A 21,655-nucleotide genomic window follows, 5' to 3' on the forward strand; every position below is an offset into this window, starting at 1 on the left:
CCTGGGATTGTTCTAGTTTGGACAACTGACGGTTCATCTTGTTGCTTAGATTAGGTATTTATTTTTTTCGAAATTCTTGAAGATGAATTCTAGAGTTTCATGATGATTTGTTGAAATCTGGCTGGCTGAGAAGCCATGTCTAATCTGATTGGACCGAGGTTTCAACTTATCACCACAAGAGCTTGTTGATTTTAATCAATCTTGCTTTTGGAGCAGTGATCTGCTAAGGCTTGGCTGACCTTTGGTCATGTCTAGTGTTTTGGACCGAAGCTTTCTTTGAAAGCTTGGCTGGCTGTGAAGCCATGTCTAATTCCTGGACCGAAGTCTTAGACTAGCATTGCACTGATTCCTGGAATTCTCATTAAGAATTTTGATACCTTTTTCCACTTAATTTTCGAAAAACACAAAAAAAAAAATTTGCAAAACCATAAAATCCAAAAATATTTCTTGTTTGAGTCTAGAGTCTCATCTTAAGTTTGGTGTCAAATGCATGTTTCTGCTATATTTTTCGAATCCATGCATATATTTCTTGTTTTGATCTTTAAATTCTATTGACTTGAGTGTTCATGTGTCTCATATAGTGTCAGTAGCACACAAACTGCTAAGTTTGGTGTCTTGCATGCATTGTTATTTGATTCTTGTTGCATTTTGATTATTAAAAATCCAAAAATATTTTTAATTTGTGTCTTTTCAAGTCAATGATACAAAGAATTGAAGATTCAGAACATACTGCAGAGGAATTATACAGAAAAAGCTGAGCATTCAAAAATGCCCAGTGAAGAAGGCAGACTGGCGTTTAAACACCAGCCAGGGTACCTGGTTGGGCGTTTAACGCCCAAAAAGGTAGCATTTTGGGCGTTAAACGCCAGAATGTATACCATTCTGGGCGTTTAACGCCAGGATGGTGCTAGGGGGAAGATTTTGTTTTCAAAATCAATTTTTTTTCAAGTTTTCAAAGTTTTTCAAATCAAATCTTTTTCAAATCATATCTTTTCAATCAAATGTTTTCAAAATCAATTCCTTTCCTTTTTCAAAGATACTTACTAACAATTAAGGATTTGATTGAACATTTTTTGCCTCTTCTATTAAGGAAGGTTTTATGTTTGAATCATATCTTTTCTTGTTAGGCAAGTCATTAATTTTTAAAATCATATCTTTTCAAATTGTTTTCAAATCATATCTTTTAAAATTATTTTCAAATCATATCTTCTCAATCACATCTTTTTAAAACCATAACTTTCCAATCAAATCTTTTTAACCTCATCTTTTTTTCAAAATAGTTTTCAATCAAATCTTTTTGATTTCTAATTTCAAAATCTTTTTCAAAAATCAATTGATTTCTTTTTCACTTTGAATTTTCGAAAATTATCAATCAAATTTTCAAAATGTTTTCAAAATCTTTTGATTGAATTTTCGAAAATTCTCTTCCCTCTTCCTCACATCCTTCTATTTATGGAGTACTACTCCTTCTAAATGCACAATTCGAACCTTATCTAATTAAAGTTCGAATTCTTCTTCTCCTTCTTCTTTCTATTTCTCTTTTCCTCTGACACTTCAAGGAATCTCTATACTGTAACATAGAGGATTCCACATTTTCTTGTTCTCTTCTCTTTCATATGAGCAGGAGCAGAGACAAAGGCATTCTTGTTGAAGCTGATCCTGAACCTGAGAGGACCCTGAAGAGAAAGCTAAGAGAAGCCAAAGCACAACTCTCTTTAGAGGACCTGACCGAATTCTTCAAGGAAGAAGAACCCATGGCAGCCGAAAATAGCAACAATGCCAACAATGCAAGGAAGGTGCTGGGTGACTTTACTGCACCTACTCCTGATTTCTATGGGAGAAGCATCTCTATCCCTGCCATTGGAGCAAACAACTTTGAGCTTAAGCCTCAATTAGTTTCTCTAATGCAACAGAATTGCAAGTTCCATGGACTTCCAATGGAAGATCCTCATCAGTTTTTAGCTGAATTCTTGCAAATCTGTGACACAGTCAAGACTAATGGGGTTAACCCTGAGGTCTACAGACTGATGCTATTCCCTTTTGCTGTAAGAGACAGAGCTAGAATATGGTTGGATTCTCAACCTAAAGAAAGCCTGGACTCTTGGGAAAAGCTAGTCAATGCCTTCTTGGCAAAGTTCTTTCCACCACAAAGATGGAGTAAGCTTAGAGTGGAAGTCCAAACCTTCAGACAGAAGGATGGAGAATCCCTCTATGAAGCTTGGGAAAGATACAAACAATTGATCAGAAGATGTCCCTCAGACATGCTTTCTGAATGGAGCATCATAGGTATTTTCTATGATGGTCTCTCTGAACTATCCAAGATGTCTTTGGATAGCTCTGCAGGAGGATCTCTTCATTTGAAGAAGACGCCTACAGAAGCTCAAGAGCTAATTGAAATGGTTGCAAATAACCAATTCATGTACACTTCTGAAAGGAATCCTGTGAACAATGGGATTAATCAGAAGAAAGGAGTTCTTGAGATTGACACTCTGAATGCCATTTTGGCTCAGAATAAAATATTGACTCAACAAGTCAATTTGATTTCTCAAAGTCTGTCTGGAATGCAAAATGCACCAAGCAGTACTAAGGAAGCTTCATCTGAGGAAGAAGCATATGATCCTGAGAACCCTTCAATGGAAGAGGTGAATCACCTAGGAGAACCCTATGGAAACACCTACAATTCTTCATGGAGAAATCACCCCAATTTCTCATGGAAGAATCAAAAGAGACCTCAACAAGGTTTCAATAACAATAATGGTGGAAGAAACAGGTTTAGCAATGGCAAGCCTTTTCCATCATCTTCTCAGCAACAGACAGAGAGTTCTAAGCAGAATACTTCTGACTTAGCAACAATGGTCTCTGATCTAATAAAGACCACTCAAAGTTTCATGAATGAAACAAGGTCCTCCATCAGAAATTTGGAAGGACAAGTGGGTCAGCTGAGCAAGAAAGTTACTGAACTCCCTCCTAGCACTCTCCCAAGTAATACAGAAGAAAATCCAAAAGGAGAGTGCAAAGCCATAGACATGGCCGAATATGGAGAGGAAAGAGAGGAGGAGGACGCCACTGAGAAAGACCTCAGTGGGCGTGTACCAATCTCCTCTGAGTTCCTCAATGAGGAACAATGGGAATCTGAGGCTCAAAATGAGACCATAGAGATTCCATTGGACTTACTTCTGCCATTCATGAGCTCTGATGAGTATTCTTCCTCTAAAGAGGATGAGTATGTCACTGAAGAGCAAGTTGCTAAATACCTTGGAGCAATCATGAAGCTAAATGACAAGTTATTTGGAAATGAGACTTGGGAGGATGAACCACCTTTGCTCACCAAAGAACTGGATGACTTGTCTAGGCAGAAACTGCCTCAAAAGAGGCAGGATCCTAGGAAGTTTTCTATACCTTGTACCATAGGCACCATGACCTTCAAGAAGGCCTTGTGTGACTTAGGGTCAAGTGTAAACCTCATGCCCCTCTCTGTAATGGAGAAATTAGGGATTTTTGAGGTGCAAGCTGCAAGAATCTCATTAGAGATGGCAGACAATTCAAGAAAACAAGCTCATGGACTTGTAGAGAATGTTTTGGTGAAGATTGAAGACCATTACATCCCTACTGACTTCATAGTCCTAGAGACTGGGAAGTGCATGGATGAATCCATCATCCTTGGCAGACCCTTCCTAGCCACAGCAAAGGCTGTGATTGATGTTGATAGAGGAGAGTTGATCATTCAAGTGAATGGAGAATCCTTGGTGTTTAAGGCCCAAGGACATCCCTCTATCATCATGGAGAGGAAGCATGAAGAGCTTCTCTCAAAACAGAGCCAAGCAGAGCCCCCACAGTCAAACTCTAAGTTTGGTGTTGGGAGGCCACAACCAAACTCTAAGTTTGGTGTTGAACCCCCACATTCAAACTCTAAGTTTGGTGTTGGGAGGTTCCAACACGGTTCTGAGTATCTCTGAGGCTCCATGAGAGTCCTCTGTCAAGCTAATGACATTAAAGAAGCGCTTGTTGGGAGGCAACCCAATGTTTTATAGTTAACTATTTTCTTTTGTTATTTTATCTTTTTTGTAGGTTGATGATCATAAGAAGTCACAAAAACAATGAAAAAAGCAAAAACAGAATGAAAAACAGGAAGAAAAATAGCACACCCTGGAGGAGAAGAAGCTGGCGTTCAAACGCCAGTAATGCTAGCTGTTGGGCGTTTAACGCCCAGTCTGGCACCATTCTGGGCGTTTAACGCCAGAAAGGGGCACCAGACTGGCGTTAAACGCCAGTAAAGGGCAACAACCTGGCGTTAAACGCCAGGAATGGGCACCAGCCCGGCGTTTAACGCCAGAAATAGCTCAAAACGTGATTTTGAGCAACATTTGGTGCAGGGATGACTTTTCCTTGACACCACAGGATCTGTGGACCCCACAGGACCCCACCATCACTCTCTCTCTTCTTCCCCCATTCACCAATCACCTCGATACCTCTTCCCCAAAAACCCTTCACCTATCAAATCCCATCCTTCTCTTCACCACTCACATCCATCCTTCATAAATCCCCACCAACCTCACCCTTCAAATTCAAACCACTTTCCCTCCCAAACCCACCCATCATGGCCGAACCATTACCCCCCTCTCTCCTATATATACCCTTCTTCAACCCTTCATTTTCACACAACCTAAACACCCCTTCCTTCCCTTCTTGGCCGAACACACCACCTTCCCCCTCTTCCTCATTTCTTCTTCTTCTACTCTCTTCTTTCTTCTTTTGCTCGAGGACGAGCAAACATTTTAAGTTTGGTGTGGTAAAAGCGTTGCTTTTTCATAACCATTTATGGCATCCAAGGCCGGAGAAACCTCTAAAAAGAGGAAAGGGAAGGCAAAAGCTTCCACCTCCGAGTCATGGGAGATGGATAGATTCCTCTCAAGGATGCATCAAGTCCACTTCTATGAAGTTGTGGCCTTGAAGAAGGTGATCCCCGAGGTCCCCTTTTCACTCAAAAAGGGTGAATATCCGGAGATCCGCCATGAGATCCGAAGAAGAGGTTGGGAAGTACTTACCAACCCCATTCAACAAGTCGGAATCTTGATGGTTCAAGAGTTCTATGCCAATGCATGGATCACCAAGAACCATGACCAAAGTGTGAACCCGAATCCAAAGAATTATCTCACTATGGTTCGGGGGAAATACTTGGATTTTAGTCCGGAAAGCGTGAGGGTGGCGTTCAACTTGCCTATGATGCAAGGAGATGAGCATCCTTACACTAGAAGGGTCAACTTTGATCTAAGGTTGGACCAAGTCCTCACAACCATATGTGAAGAGGGCGCACAATGGAAGCAAGATTCAAGAGGAAAGCCGGTTCAATTGAGAAGGCATGACCTCAAGCCCGTGGCTAGAGGATGGTTAGAGTTCATACAATGCTCAATCATTCCCACTAGCAACCGGTCCGAAGTTACCATAGACCGGGCCATCATGATTCATAGCATCATGATTGGAGAAGAAGTAGAAGTTCATGAGGTTATAGCTCAAGAACTCTACAAGGTGGCGGACAAGACCTCCACTTTGGCAAGGTTAGCCTTTCCTCATCTCATCTGTCACCTCTGTTATTCAGTTGGAGTTGACATAGATGGAGATACCCCCATTGATGAGGACAAGCCCATCACCAAGAAAAGGATGGAGTACACAAGAGACCCCTCTCACCATGAGATCCCTGAGATTCCTCAAGGGATGCACTTTCCTCCACAAAATTATTGGGAGCAATTAAACACCTCCCTAGGAGAATTGAGTTCCAACATGGGACAACTAAGGGTGGAGCATCAAGAACACTCCATTCTCCTCCATGAAATTAGAGAAGACCAAAGAATCATGAGGGAGGAGCAACAAAGACAAGGAAGAGATATTGAGGAGCTCAAGCACTCCATAGGATCTTCAAGAGCAAGAAAGAGCCGCCATCACTAAGGTGGACCCGTTCCTTGATTTCCTTGTTCTTTATTCTTCTGTTTTTCGATTTTTATGCTTATGGTTATCCATGTTTGTGTCTTGTGATCATTAGTGTCTTAGTGTCTATGCCTTAAAGTTATGAATGTCCTATGAATCCATCACCTTTCTTGAATAAAAATGTGCTTAATTGAAAAGGAAAGAATTGCATGAATTCTGAATTTTATAATAGTTTAATTATTTTGATGTGGTGGCAACACTTTTGTTCTTTGAATGTATGCTTGAACAGTGCATATGCCTTTTGAACTTGTGGTTCATGAATGATTGGCTCTTGAAAGAATGATGAAAAAGGAGACATGTTACTGAGGATCTGAAAAATCATTAAAAATGATTCTTGAAGCAAGAAAAAGCAGTGAATACAAAAAGAGAAAGAAAGCAAGCGAAAAAAAAAACCGAAAAAAAAGAGAGAAGAAAAAAAAAAGAAATAAAGTTGAGATCCAAGGCAAATAAGAGTGTGCTTAAGAACCCTGGACACCTCTAAATTGGGGACTTTAGCAAAGCTGAGTCACAATCTGAAAAGGTTCACCCAATTATGTGTCTGTGGCATGTATGTATCCGGTGGTAATACTAGAAGACAGAGTGCTTTGGGCCACAGCCAAGACTCAATAAGTAGCTGTGTTCAAGAATCATCATACTTAACTAGGAGAATCAATAACACTATCTGGATTCTAAGTTCCTAAAGAAGCCAATCATTCTGAATTACAAGGGATAGAGTGAGATGCCAAAACTATTCAGAGGCAAAAAGATAAAAGCCCCGCTCATCTAATTAATACTGATCTTCATAGATGTTTTTGGAGTTCATTGCATATTCTCTTCTTTTTATCTTATTTGATCTTCAGTTGCTTGGGGACAAGCAACAATTTAAGTTTGGTGTTGTGATGAGCGGATAATTTGTATGCTTTTTGGCATTGTTTTTAGTATGTTTTTAGTATCTTTTAGTTAGTTTTTAGTATATTTTTATTAGTTTTTAAATAAAATTCACTTTTCTGGACTTTACTATGAGTTTGTGTGTTTTTCTGTGATTTCAGGTATTTTCTGGCTGAAATTGAGGGACCTGAGCAAAAATCTGATCCAGAGACTCAAAAGGACTGCAGATGCTGTTGGATTCTGACCTCCCTGCACTCAAAGTGGATTTTCTGGAGCTACAGAAGCCCAATTGGCGCGCTCTCAACGGCGTTGGAAATTAGACATCCTGGGCTTTCCAGCAATATATAATAGTCCATACTTTGCCCAAGATTTGATGGCCCAAACCGGCGTTCAAAGTCACCTCAAGAAATTCCAGCGTTAAACGCCGGAACTGGCACCTTTTTGGGAGTTAAACGCCCAAACTGGCACTAAAGCTGGCGTTTAACTCCAAGGAGAGTCTCTACACGAAATTGCTTCATTGCTCAGCCCAAGCACACACCAAGTGGGCCCGGAAGTGGATTTTTATGTCATTTACTCATCTATGTACTAGTTTTCTATAAGTAGGACCTTTTACTATTGTATTAGAGAGCTTGAAATCTAGGACTTTTGGTAGCTATCTTTGTTTTATGCTATCTTAGACCTTTGGGAGGCTGGCCATTCGGCCATGCCTAGACCTTGTTCTTATGTATTTTCAACGGTGGAGTTTCTACACACCATAGATTAAGGTGTGGAGCTCTGCTGTACCTCGAGTATTAATGCAATTACTATTGTTCTTCCATTCAATTCCGCTTGTTCTTTGTCCAAGATATCACTTGTTCTTCAACATGATGAAGGTGATGATTGACGCCCATCACCATTCTCACCCATGAACAAGGTGACTGACAACCATTCTTGTTCTACAAGCATCTGAGGCTAAGTGAATGTCTCTTGGATTCCTGATTGCACGATGCATGGTTGATCGCCTGACAACCGAGTGCTCGCCTGACAAACGAGCCAACCATTCCGTGAGATCAGAGTCTTCGTGGTATAGGCAAGAACTGATGGCAGCATTCAAGAGAATCCGGAAGGTTTAACCTTGTCTGTGGTATTCTGAGTAGGATTCAATGACTGAATGACTGTGACGTGCTTCAAACCTGTAACCTACTGGGCGTTAGTGACAGACGCAAAAGAGTGATTCTATTCCGGTAGGGGAGGGAACCAAACCGGTGATTGGCAGCACTGTGACAGAGTGCGTGCATTAGCTTTCACTGCGCGGAGGGGAGGTAGCTGCTGACAACAGTGAGACCCTACACGAGCTTGCCATGGAAAGGAGTAAGAAGGATTGGATGAAGGCAGTAGGAAAGCAGAGAGACGGAAGGGAAGGCATCTTCATACACTTGTCTGAAGCTCTTACACCAATGATATACATAAGTATCACTATCTTTATCTTTTATATTATTGTCGTTCATCATCATATATATTTGAGTTTGCCTGACTAAGATTTACAAGATGACCATAGCTTGCTTCAATGCTAACAATCTCCGTGGGATCGACCCTTACTCACGTAAGGTATTACTTGGACGACCCAGTGCACTTGCTGGTTAGTTGTGCGAAGTTGTGTAATGCCATGGAATTGAACCACCAAGTTTTCTTGGAGTTCATGACCAGGGATTATGAGAGTTGTGAAAAGTATTGTTCACAATTTTGCGCACCAAGTCCTTAAGTTGGACATTTAGCGAGCTCTTTGTCATGGCGGCTTGTGCTTGAACTCATCTTGAAACTTCCTCCAATGGTTGGTCTTCCAATAAGCTCTATCCATACTAAGTAAATTCCTCAAGCTTTGATGGGATTCTTCACAAGCTTTGAGCTCCCAAAGTTGATCCTTACAAATTCCCGAATCCCAAATCTTGTTTCTACACCCGTCTTTAAGTTGAGCAATATTGTTCCATTCGGGTGGCAAGCAATCCGAATTCTCACTAAAGCGGCCAAACAACTTCCTAGACCCATTCAGTTGAGCTCTACACCAACCTTTGCGTTTAAACTTAAAGCTTCCAACCATAATGAACCTTGTAGGACAATTATTACCACTGACCATCTTCCTCTTACTCTTAATGCCACAAAGAGCTCTAAGTTGACCATCTGTCTCCAGTAGCCCATATTCAAGTGGAATTAGAAAGCTAAGGGATATGAATTTTACCCACTTGAATGTTGTGAAGGATGATGGCAACTTAGGGGGAGGGATTTCTAATGAACTTGCAAGCTCCACTCCTTTGTGTTCTTCTTTGACAACTACCACCTCTTTGCAAGCTTCTTCAATATCAACCTCTTCCTCTTGGTAGCTTTCTTCCAATTCAATCTCTTCTTCATTGCTCACCAAGGGCATGGGAGGCTGTGCTTCTGCTTCTTTAGTCTCCATCTCTTCATCAACCTCTTCCAAGTCTTCAACCATGACATGCCTTGGAGGTTGTACACCCTCCTCAACATTAATTTCAAGCATCTTGGAAGGAGGCTTTATGAATGGATTTTCCAATAGAGGTTCAGCATCTCCTAAGTCTTCAACCACTTCCTCTTCTTCAATAATTCCGGCTTCCTCCACTTGTTCCAGTACAAATTCATGCTCCTTACTGTTCACCGGAGTTTCTAATGTCTCATTCATGCTACGTTCTTTATTAGATTGTCCACATGAAGCCATGGGGGTTCCTTGAGTGTCCGAACATCGGGGAGCTAGTTGATTTATCGCTTGATTCAATTGATGAAGGGTTGCGTGAAATTAATCCACTGTTTCCTTGAGATGATCCATTGATTTTTGTTGCGCTCGGCTATCATAAGTAGGATCATAGTGCTCTTGGATTGATGGATATGGAGATGGTGTATATTGAGGTGGTGGTTCTTGGGAGTAATTGGGATAGAATGGGGTGATTCTATATATGGTTCATATGGTTCATAGGGTGGTTGGTATGGTGGATATGTGTTAGGGTCATATGGAGGTGAATGGCGGAAAGGGGCTTGTGAGTATGGTGGTCCAAAGTCATGTTGAGGAGAGGGTTCATAAGCATATGGTGGTGGTTGTTGAAAATCTAAAGAGTGCTCACCATAGCCATTGTCTTGATATGCATCACAGAATGGTTGTTGATAGTCCATTAGAGGTGGTTGTTGCCATGATGGTTGATCAAATCCTTGCGGCTCCTCCCATCTTTGATTGTTCCATCCATGGTGCATGTTGTCATTATAATCTCCACTTCCTACAACATAATTGTAACCAGACTCATAGCCAAAGGGGTGAGAGTTCATAGTAGTGAGAGAAAAATAAAAACAAAAATTAACAAAAAAAATATTTTGAGAAAAAAAAAGATATGATTTTTGAAAAAAAAAATAAGATAAGATTTTGAAAAAGATATGATTTTTGAAAAAAATTTGAATTTTGAAATTTAATACTAAGATAAGATAAGATAAAAAATTTTAAAATAAAAATCTGATTTTTTTTTAAAATATTTACAATAACCAATAATAAGGCACACGTTTGCAATTCTCCAGCAAACAAGAATAGGGCTTCCAACTAATCTACTCCCAGTCAAGGCTTTTATTTAAAATTAATTAAATTCCCTAAATTAATTTCCTGTTTATCAACTCAACCATTTTTTAAAACACCTGATTGATAAAATAGCACATCTTTCTGCAACTCGTTGGGAGACGACCTGGGATTCATACTTTGGAAATGGACCTATGAAGTCAATGCCCCCAACAAAAAGAATTAAAAGGATTATAAAGGTTGATGAAAAGGAGAGAGCCTTCCTAGCAAAGGACACTGCACAATTTCCAAATCGCTACTGCGAACAGATGTTTCCTATTCTGGCATCTCGAAATTACAACAATGAACACCTTCTTATCCTTCCGCTTCGTATTGTCGATTTTGTTGAGCCGCAAATTGCACAAAGACATTGGGGATTCCTACAAAGACAGCTACGATAGGTCAATCTTTCTTGGGTAGTTGAGTTCTACTCTAACTTCCACCTGCCGACTCTGCAGTCCGTTTATATACGTCAGAAGCAAGTCCCCATTACAGAAGAGGCCATTCAGCGAGCCTTAGATCTTTCCCCTGCTCCAGAAGGATTGCACACTTTTCAAGAAGCCGCACTCAAGTGCCAGGTGTACAACTTTGACTGGGACGCTGTTCTCAGAGTTATAGCTCAACTTGGCAGCAAATGGATCTTCGGATACCATCGTTCCCGTTCTAAGGGAACCTCGGCTTCCGTACTTACCTTGAAGGCTCACGTATGGGCACAGATTATGTCCCATTACGTCTTCCCGAGAACTCATGAGTCTTCTTTCATCGCAGACATGGCCGTTCTACTATGGTGCATCCTCACAGACCAGCCTCTAAATTTACCGAGACATATCCGGAATGCCATGGGACACGTGCAAATCGCGGGCAACCTACCTTTCCCCGCCTTGGTCTCTGATCTTGTCTCAGCAGCCGGAGTCTCCTACAGAGCTGGAGACACCAAAGCCATACTTCCACGGGATGATCAGTACGTCCCTAACGGGAGATATCTCAGGCCACCACTTGCCACTACCAGCCAGTCCACCGAGGATGCTGCATTTCCTCCACCATCTACTAGTCAACTGCTGCATCAAATACTGAAGCGGTTGGACCAACAAGACAAGAAAGCAAAGCTCCAAGAGTGCCACAACCACCGCCGTTTCAATTACCTCAAGGAGCTACTCGCAGGCAATCACAGACCTGACGAGGACCCAGGCATTCCAGACTCCACTTCCTTTACCAGCACAGGGAGCCATGACGGTCCCGATTGTGGAGATACTGGCACTAGCCCACCATTGTTCCTGACAGATGGCACCGAGGACAGTGCAAAGCCTTAAGTGTGGGGAGGTCGGTCAGTACCTGACTTCCGGAGGTAATTCTTTTCCCCCTAACACCAATTTCTTCTTCTTTAGAATAGGATAGATTGCATATTAGTATGATTAATTGCATGCATGTTCTACCTAATTGAAAAGACAATAAGTTTCTTTTAAGACCATATATTTTTCAAAATTTCACTAATTTAAATCAAAATATTTATGTTAAATTTGTTTGAAGTTGAAATTGGAACAGAATTTTTGAGCTAAAAAGAACACACAACCCGTGAGACCTTGAGCCTAAATACATGGTTACACTATTTAACCATAAACATTTGTTTTCTTGTGTGTTTACTTCTCTATGATTGTAATCTGAATTTTGTTTTATCCTATATGTCCAAAATTAATGTGTTATGTGCATGCATATGATTGAGGCCATTGTTTGTTTAACTCACATATCCGAAATAAGCCAACCCTTTTTAACTACCTTTGTTAACCACTTTGAGGTGTTTTTAATCCCATTCGTTCCATATTGTACCACATTACTAGCCTTAAGCGGAAAACAATTGAAAATCCCAATTGAATCTTTGGTTAGCTTAAGATAGAATTTGTGTGTTAATTGAGTATGGGAAAATTGTGGGAATAAAGGGTAATAGAAAAAATATCATAATAGGATAAAGGAAATTTGGGTACCTATTCATGTGAAATCATAAAAGGAAATTACAAATCTATGTGCATTGATAAGCTATACAAAAAAAAATATAAAAGAAAAAAATATATATACATATATTTTCTTTATTTTAGTGAATAATGGGACAAAATCACCCCAATGATAAGTCATAATTTAATAATCAATGCACATATGATAAAATTAAAATAACGGTTGATACATGAATATGGAATGTGAAAGGGAAATTCTAGGTAGCTAAGATGAATGTTGAAATTATATAGAGTATATGTATGTTAGGTAGGAGCTTGGGTTAATTAAAGATTCAATATATAAGCTCACTTAGCCATATGTGTATCCTCACCTTTACCTTAACCCCATTACAACCATGAAAAGACCTCATGATGTTTGCATTGGCATTTTAAAATTGTTGGTTGATTAGGTGAAAAACAAAATCTTTTGAAAGCATGGTTAGAGAAGGATAGAGTGATTACCCCATATGCTAGAGATGATTGAAGTGAACATACACCAACAGTAAGGGTTCAATGCTCAGTCCTGTATCCCCTACTTTCACAAGCTGTCTTCTTACAAATTTATCTGCTTTTACAATATGCTCTGAATTAGTGAAATCTACCCCATATTTTGTCTTAGAGAACTTATCTAATTTTAATCATGTAGACCAAGTCATATAGTTGCATTCATATGCATATAGGTTGCATTGCATTACATGAGTCTTGTATGTTCCTGCTCATTCATATTTATCTCCTTCAACTTAGCATGAGGACATGCTAATGTTTAAGTGTGGGGAGGTTGATAAACCACTATTTTATGATTCATATTGTGTTTAATTGTGTGGTTTTATCAAGTCTTTGCCCACTTATTCATATGATTTGCATGTAATTACAATTTCTTCCTAAAAATATTCTATGATTAAAAACATGCTTCTTTGACTTTTATTTTCTTTTATTTAATCCTCTCTTATTACCATTAGATGCCTTGATATGTGTGTTAAGTGATTTCAGGAATTACCAGGCAGGAATGGCTTAAAGGATGCAAAAGAAGCATGCAAAAATGGAAGGAACACAAAGAATAGAGGAGATAACCAGCGAGAAGTCACGCGGTCGCATGGCTGACGCAACCGCACGAAATGGAAGAAATAACAGTGACGCGCTCGCATGCCTGACACAACCGCGCGGATTGGAAGCTGCAGGAACGACGCGAATGCGTGGATGACGCGCACGTGTGGTACGAGAAACGCTGAGTGACGCGAACGCATGGACGACGCGGCCGCGTGACGTGCGCGATCTGCAGAATTTTAGAAGTCGCTGGCAGAGTTTCTGGGCCGGATTTCAACCTAGTTTTCGGCCCAGAAACACAAATTAAAGCCAGGGAACATGCAGAGACAGAGGACAACATTCATTCCGCATAATTTTTAGTTTTTAGATCTGAATTTACTCCTCCCCTAGGTTTACCCACTTGAACATTCATAATTAGGATTTTGAAGGTTTTGGCTTTACCTCTTGAGAAGAGTTGATGAGCGGATAATTTGTACGCTTTTTGGCATTGTTTTTAGTATGTTTTTAGTATCTTTTAGTTAGTTTTTATTATATTTTTATTAGTTTTTAGTTAAAATTCACTTTTCTGGACTTTACTATGAGTTTTTGTGTTTTTCTGTGATTTCAGGTATTTTCTGGCTGAAATTGAGGGATCTGAGCAAAAATCTGATTCAGAGACTGAAAAGGACTGCAGATGCTGTTGGATTCTGACCTCCCTGCACTCGAAGTGGATTTTCTGGAGCTACAGAAGCCCAATTGGCGCGCTCTCAATGGCGTTGGAAAGTAGACATCCTGGGCTTTCCAGAAATATATGATAGTCTATACTTTGCTCAAGATTTGATGGCCCAAACCGGCGTTCAAAGTCACCCTCAGAAATTCCAGCGTTAAACGCCGGAACTGGCACCAAAATGGGAGTTAAACGCCCAAACTGGCATAAAAGCTGGCGTTTAACTCCAAGAAGAGTCTCTACACGAAAATGCTTCATTGCTCAGCCCAAGCACACACCAAGTGGGCCCGGAAGTGGATTTTTATGTCATTTACTCATCTCTGTACACCCTAGGCTACTAGTTCTCTATATATAGGACCTTTTACTATTGTATTTTTCATCTTCGGACATCTAGTTCTTAGATCATTTGGGGGCTGGCCATTCGGCCATGCCTAGACCTTGTTCTTATGTATTTTCAACGGTGGAGTTTCTACACACCATAGATTAAGGTGTGGAGCTCTGCTGTACCTCGAGTATTAATGCAATTACTATTGTTCTTCTATTCAATTCCGCTTGTTCTTTGTCCAAGATATCACTTGTTCTTCAACTTGATGAAGGTGATGATTGACACTCATCATCATTCTCACTCATGAACAAAGTGACTGACAACCACTCTTGTTCTACAAGCATACGAGGCTCTAGTGTTTATCTCTTGGATTCTTTAATCGGAATCTTCGTGGTATAGGCGAGAACTGATGGCGGCATTCAAGAGAATCCGGAAGGTCTAACCTTGTCTGTGGTATTTTGAGTAGGATTCAATGATTGAATGACTGTGACGTGCTTCAAACTCCTGAAGGCGGGGCGTTAGTGACAGACGCAAAAGAATCACTGGATTCTATTCCGGCCTGATTGAGAACCGACAGATGGATAGCCGTGCCGTGACAGGGTGCGTTGAACATTTCCAATGAGAGGATGGGAGGTAGCCACTGACAACGGTGAAACCCTTGCATAAGCTTGCCATGGAAAGGAGTAAGAAGGATTGGATGAAGACAGTAGGAAAGCAGAGAGACGGAAGGGAAGGCATCTTCATACGCTTATCTGAAGTTCCTACCAATGATATACATAAGTATCTCTATCTTTATCTTTATGCTTTATTCGTTTATCACTATACCCAATTGAGTCTGCCTGACTGAGATTTACAAGGTGACCATAGCTTGCTTCATACCAACAATCTCCGTGGGATCGACCCTTACTCACGTAAGGTATTACTTGGACGACCCAGTGCACTTGCTGGTTAGTTGTGCGAAGTTGTAGTGATTACAATTTCGCGCCACCAAGAGTCTACCTCCGATACTAGTCATTATATTCTGTTATTTACTTTTCATTTATTCTTCCATATTCTTAATTCCCCCAGAGTTGACATTGGATTATTTTCACAAGTTATTAATATAGACTATTTTTATTTTCAATTAATCCCTTTCATTATTATTTATTATGTCTTCTTTTATTTTCCCCATTGATTCTGTGAAGTTTATAATTATGATAAGTGAGTAGTTCCATAACCTGATTGGGAGATGATGAAAGGAAACCTTGAGTTGAATTACTCAAGAGAGAAATTATAATTGGGTTTATTGTTGGATCACCCTCTAATCATTGACACGAGTCCTTCCCAAGGGAGAGGATTAGGACTTGTGACTAGAAACATATTTCCAACTTGCTTGACTTTTCTTTACCTAGTAAGGGATAACTAAGTAGAGAAACTTCTAATTATTAATTAATCTTGAGAGTACTTCAACAAGAATAGGGATTCCAACTAATCTACTCCCAGTCAAGGCTTTTATTTAAAATTAATTAAATTATCTAAACTAATTTCCTATTTATCAACTCAACCATTTTTTAAAACACCTGATTGATAAAATAGCATATCTTTCTGCAACTCATTAGGAGATGACCTGGGATTCATACTCCTAGTATTTTAATTTCAATATTGTGACAACCCTTCTAAATTGATAAGCGAATTTTCGGCTGGTTAAGGACTGTACTTGCAACGTATTTCTATTATTAATTTCTTAACTCGCCAATTTGCGCCACGTCAATTTTTTTGCGCGACCGCGAGGCTATCCTCGCGCTAATAGCACAAATCGATCCACGCGACCGTGTGGATGACGCGTCCGCGTCATTTCATGGAAGCGCTATCCGCGCGAACGCGTCACTCACGCGTTCGCGTCGCCTGCGCCGCACAACTTATCCTGATCAGCCAAATATCTTATCTTTTCTTTCCCAAATCTAAATCTTTTCTTTCCCTTCGTATTTCTTTCTTCCTTTCTTTCTTTTTATTTCTTTATTTCCTTTCAATTGGTGTTAGAAATTTATTTGGGTCATTATTTTGCTTGTGGATTGTTACGAAATTTCTTGACAATTATATATTTATTTTTTTAAGGGTGCTTGCATGTTCAATTTAATACTTTCCATACCTTATTTAATATGCATGCTTTGTGTTTGTGAAAAATCCCGTATGGCATTGTGCATTCTTAATTATTCTATCCTTCTACTCTAATGCCTGTTTTTCACAAAATCCTTTTCAATATTTTATTAATTAAATATAATTGTCAATACAAACGTTATTGTTAGTTTCTCACGACTAATAATACATTAAGGCTTTTAATGCTTGATTTACGCTACTCATGCCTTTGCCAGCATGCCAATAAACATCTTGCATTTAATTGTCTCAATTTATCATGCTCTGTTTCCATTGTTGTCCTAATTTCATGGAGTCGCGACCATGTGTTAACGACATTCTTCTTTATTTTGGCATGATTATTACTCGTACTGCCCTCTCCCTTGCTCTATCCCTTTGACTTCATGTCCCTTTCTCTTCTCCCTTTTCAGGATGGCCACTAGGAAGAGTAAAGAGAAAGACTCTACAATGAGCACCGGCTGAGGAACCACAACCCCCGCCACCTGCACATCTTTGCATGCACCGAGAACGGTGCAATCTTTAAGTGTGGGGAGGTCGATACCGATCTCCACGGGTTAGTTAGTCCCTTCTCAACACCAAATTTTGTTTTTCATTGTTGCATATGCATATTTGTTTGATTTCGTGCATATTTTACCACTTGGTTGAAGTAACATTTTCTTTTTCAAGAAACTTTTTATAGTATTTCACTAATTTGAATTAATAAAAAAAACTTTTTGAAAAAAAACTTGTATGAAGAAATATTATTTTGGAACATAGTTTAGAGCTCGAACACACAAAACCAATGAGATTTTGAGCCTATTAGATTGGTTGTATTTTATCAACCAATATATTTTATTTTTGTGTGTTTTTCTCTCAAAAATTGTGATCTTTGTCTTGCTTAATTCTATATTTCCACTGTTTGATGTATGCATGCACTTATATGATTGAGGCCTTGTTTCACTAAGCTTACATACCCATATGGCCTTACCATTCCATTATCCTTTGCAAACCAATTTGAGCCTATTTTACCCATTTGTTCTTTACTTTAGCTCATTACTAACTCTAAGCGGAAAACAATAATATCCTTAATTTGAATCCTTGTTAGCTTAGACTAGTAAAAGTGCTCACGATTTAAGTGTGGGGAAGTTAGATTTGAAAATATTTGGTTTGAGTAATTGGGTGTTGTATATTTTAGTGAAAATGTGCAAAATAATAGTTGGGCACATATTATTGCATTCAATACTTTAATCATATGCATTGAGAAAAATAAAAGAAAAATAATAAAAAAAGAAGAGAAAAATAAAAAGAAAAAAAAAGAAGAAAAAAAAGCAAATAATAAAAGGGGACAAAATGCCCCAAAGTAAGTGTTGGTATCAATGCATATATACTAAACTCAAATTTAGGATGCATGAATATGTGGGAAACACAGTTAATGGGTAGTTATTGATTTTCTATTACATGGATTGTCCTAAGTTAGGTGGAAAGTTTATGTTAATTAAGGATTCAGATTTTAGTCCACTTGGCCAAATACAATTATACCATGACCTTAACCCCATTACAACCCTTAAAAGACCTCTTGATTTGTGCATTGGTGCATTAAATTTTTGTTGATTGTTAGATGAAGAGCAAGCTATAGAAAGCAAGATTAGTAGAGAATTGAGAGAATTGATCCTAGACACTTGAGAGTTAGAATGATATACACTACCAGTAAGGGTTCAGTGCTTAATTCTATGTTTCCTGCTTTCATGAGCTATCTTCTTCTTGCAAGTTATTTGTATTGTATTTTGTGATTTGAATTAGTGAAATCCAGCTCATATTTATTCTTGAAAGATTTATTTACTTTTTCACCAAGTAGGTAGAATCATTTTAGCATGTAGTTGCATTCACATTCATAGGTTGCATTGCATGAGTCTTGCCTTTCCCTAGGGGTGTTCATGGTTTGGTTAATCCAAAAACCAAACCAATTTTTTGGTTAACCAAAAATATAGTATTGGTTAATTAACCAAATTGGTTTTACATGATGAAACCGGTTATTAACCGGTTAGTGAAATTCAAAACCGATTTTTAACCGGTTATTAAAACAAAAACCGGTTTTTAAAAAAATCAGTTTTTATATAAAAAACTGGTTTTTATATAAAAAATCGGTTTTTATATTAAAAAACCGGTTTTTACATTAAAAACCGGTTTTTACACCAAAAACCAGTTTTTATATTAAAAAATTGGTTTTTATACCATAAAAATAGTTTTTACATGTAAAAATAAATTTTTACACAAAATTAATATTTTTACATAAAAAAAACCCAAACTTTTCGAACCTTTTTTAATTGAATTTTTTTAATCTAATTTTTTTCTTTCTAAATGATACGAGTAACATTTGTAAATAATGAAATCCCTTCCATTGCTTTTGTTCCTTTTTCTTTCTTATCTCTTTTCAGAATTTTCTATAAATAATTTTTTCTAATATAAATAATTTTCTTTCTAAATGATACGATGGTGCGCGAAATTGTGAACTATACTTTTTCACAACTCTCATAATCCCTGGTAATGGCTCCAAAAACTTGGTGCGCTCAATACCATGGCATTACACAACTTCGCACAACTAACCAGCAAGTGCACTGGGTCGTCCAAGTAATAAACCTTACGTGAGTAAGGGTCGATCCCACGGAGATTGTTAGTATTGAAGCAAGCTATGGTCATCTTGTAAATCTTAGTCAGGCAAACTCAGATATATATGGTGATGAACGAAAATAACATAAAAGATAAAGATAGTGATACTTATGTAATTCATTGGTAGGAACTTCAGATAAGCGCATGAAGATGCCTTCCCTTCCGTCTCTCTGCTTTCCTACTGTCTTCATCCAACCCTTCTTACTCCTTTCCATGGCAAGCTCGTGTAGGGTCTCACTGTTGTCAGCAGCTACCTCCCATCCTCTCAGTGAAAGCGATTGCATATGTCCTGTCACGGCATAGCGGAATTCATCTGTCGGTTCTCAATCAGGCGCGGAATAGAATCCAGTGATTCTTTTGCGTTTGTCACTAACGCCCCGCCCTCAGGGTTTGAAGCACGTCACAGTCATTCAGTCATTGAATCCTACTCAGAATACCACAGACAAGGTTAGACCTTCCGGATTCTCTTGAATGCTGCCATCAAGTCCTGCCTTTACCACGAAGATTCCGAAGAATCCAAGAGATACTCACTAAGCCTCGGATGCTTGTAGAACAAGGATGGTTGTCAGTCACCTTGTTCATGGGTGAGAATGGTGATGGGCGTCAATCATCACCTTCATCAAGTTGAAGAACAAGTGATATCTTGGATAAAGAACAAGTGGAATTGAATGGAAGAACAATAGTAATTGCATTAATACTCGAGGTACAGCAGAGCTCCACACCTTAATCTATGGTGTGTAGAAACTCCACCGTTGAAAATACATAAGCATAAGGTCTAGGCATGGCCGAATGGCCAGCCTCCCAATGATCTAAGAACTAAAATGTCCAAAGATGATCTAGAGATCTAAAAGTGATCAAAAGATTTCTATACAATAGTAAAAGGTCCTACTTATAAGAAACTAGTAGCCTAGGGTGTACAGAAATGAGTAAATGACATAAAAATCCTCTTCCGGGCCCACTTGGTGTGTGCTTGGGCTGAGCAATGAAGCAATTTCATGTAGAGACTCTTCTTGGAGTTAAACGCCAGCTTTGGTGCCAGTTTGGGCGTTTAACTCCCATTTGGGTGCCAGTTCCAGCGTTTAACGCTGGGATTCCTTGAGGTGACTTTGAACGCCGGTTTGGGCCATCAAATCTTGGGCAAAGTATGGACTATTATATATTGCTGGAAAGCCCAGGATGTCTACTTTCCAACGCCGTTGAGAGCACGCCAATTGGGCTTCTGTAGCTCCAGAAAATCCGCTTCGAATGCAGGGAGGTCAGAATCCAACAGCATCTGCAGTCCTTTTTGGTCTCAGGATCAGATTTTTGCTCAGGTCCCTCAATTTCAGCCAGAAAATACCTGAAATCACAGAAAAACACTCAAACTCATAGTAAAGTCCAGAAAAGTGAATTTTAATTAAAAACTAATAAAAATATACTAAAAACTAACTATATCATATCAAAAACATACTAAAAACAATGCCAAAAAGTATACAAATTATCCGCTCATCACAACACCAAACTTAAATTGTTGCTTGTCCTCAAGCAACTGAAGATCAAATAAGATAAAAAGAAGAGAATATGCAATGAATTCCAAAAACATCTGTGAAGATCAGTATTAATCAGATGAGCGGGGCTTTTAACTTTTTGCCTCCGAACAGTTTTGGCATCTCACTCTATCCTTTGAAATCCAGAATGGTTGGCTTCTTTAGGAACTTAGAATCCAGATAGTGTTAATGATTCTCTTAGTAAAGTATGATGATTCTTGAACATAGCTATTTATTGAGTCTTGGCTGTGGCCCAAAGCACTCTGTCTTCCAGTATTACCACCGGATACATACATGCCACAGACACATAATTGGGTGAACCTTTTCAGATTGTGACTCAGCTTTGCTAAAGTCCCCAATTAGAGGTGTCCAGGGTTCTTAAGCACACTCTTATTTGCCTTGGATCACAACTTTTATTTCTTTTTTTTTTCTTTTTTTTTCTTCTTTTTTTTTCGGTTTTTTTTTTCGTTTGCTTCCTTCTTTTTCTTGCTTCAAGAATCATTTTTAATGATTTTTCAGATCCTCAGTAACATGTCTCCTTTTTCATCATTCTTTCAAGAGCCAACATTCATGAACCACAAATTCAAAAGACATATGCACTGTTTAAGCATACATTCAGAGAACAAAAATATTGCCACCACATCAAAATAATTAAACTATTATAAAATTCAAAATTCATGCAATTCTTTCTTTTATCAATTAGGCACGTTTTTATTGAAGAAAGGTGATGGATTCATAGGACATTCATAACTTTAAGGCATAGACACTAAGACACTAATGATCATAAGACACAAATATGGATAAACATAAGCATTAAAATTCGAAAAACAGAAGAACAATAACAAGGAAATCAAA

General features: G+C 38.8%; 1 non-coding gene across 1 annotated transcript; it reads right to left on the reverse strand.

Moving 5' to 3' along the window:
* Nucleotides 1-2,159: 2,159 nt before the first annotated feature.
* Nucleotides 2,160-2,267, reverse strand: LOC130972138 (small nucleolar RNA R71). Its single transcript, XR_009083334.1, has one exon. It is a non-coding gene; the product is annotated as a small nucleolar RNA R71 (small nucleolar RNA).
* Nucleotides 2,268-21,655: the final 19,388 nt, after the last annotated feature.

The sequence above is a fragment of the Arachis stenosperma genome, chromosome 3 (genome assembly GCF_014773155.1).
Source record: "Arachis stenosperma cultivar V10309 chromosome 3, arast.V10309.gnm1.PFL2, whole genome shotgun sequence".
Classification (NCBI taxonomy): domain Eukaryota; kingdom Viridiplantae; phylum Streptophyta; class Magnoliopsida; order Fabales; family Fabaceae; genus Arachis; species Arachis stenosperma.